Genomic DNA, 793 nt, shown 5'->3' on the forward strand with positions numbered 1-793 from the left:
CCTGTCCTCATTTCTTCTCCTGTATTCACCGTCTCATTAGATCCTAAAATAAGGCTGAAGATGAGGCTGACCTACCTGGTGGGATGCTGTGCTCAGTCTCTGCAGACTGTGGCGCCAAAGCTGCAGCAGAGGGCGCTGTTCAGACTCATCAGATGTTGGTCTTACAGCTGCCACATCACCAGTGAGAAGGCCTCAGTAAGTTCAGGTCTGGATGGGACAGGGGAGGAGATTTAAACAGTCTGCTTTCAGACAGGAGGCAGGCTCGTTGGTCTAGGGGTATGATTCTCGCTTAGGGTGCGAGAGGTCCCGGGTTCAAATCCCGGACGAGCCCCGTTTTGATCAACCAAATAGAGTCAGGAAGACCTGACAAATAACCACCTGTAACAGATAAGGTGTTCTGAACTAGACCAGGCAAGGCAGGGTCATTTCTACAGCACATTTCATGTACAAGACAATTCAAAGTGCTTTACGTAAAACATTAAAAGCATTACAGCCGAGAAGAAATAGAAGTATAGGCATGAGAAAAAATAAACATAAAAACTCGAAGCTTAACAGAAACAGTGCAGATCTGAACTGATGAATCTAAACTCTATTCAAATGCAGCTGAGAACAGGAGGGTCTGGAACCTGGATTTAAATAAACTGAGTGTTCCAGCTGATCGGAGGTTTTCTGGGCGTTTGTTCCAGACGTGTGGAGCATAGAAGCTGAGCGCAGTTTGAGTTTTGGAAGACTTGTTTGCATTGTCATATGTTACGCTGGTTTGGCGGGAAGTTTTGTAAATGTAGCTGATAGT

At 45.8% G+C, this 793-nt stretch overlaps 1 non-coding gene across 1 annotated transcript; it reads left to right on the forward strand.

The window, feature by feature from the left end:
* Positions 1-259: 259 nt before the first annotated feature.
* On the forward strand, positions 260-331 carry trnap-agg (transfer RNA proline (anticodon AGG)). The gene has a single exon. It is a non-coding gene; the product is annotated as a tRNA-Pro (tRNA).
* Positions 332-793: the final 462 nt, after the last annotated feature.

Source organism: Sphaeramia orbicularis, chromosome 6 (assembly GCF_902148855.1).
Source record: "Sphaeramia orbicularis chromosome 6, fSphaOr1.1, whole genome shotgun sequence".
NCBI lineage: Eukaryota > Metazoa > Chordata > Actinopteri > Kurtiformes > Apogonidae > Sphaeramia > Sphaeramia orbicularis.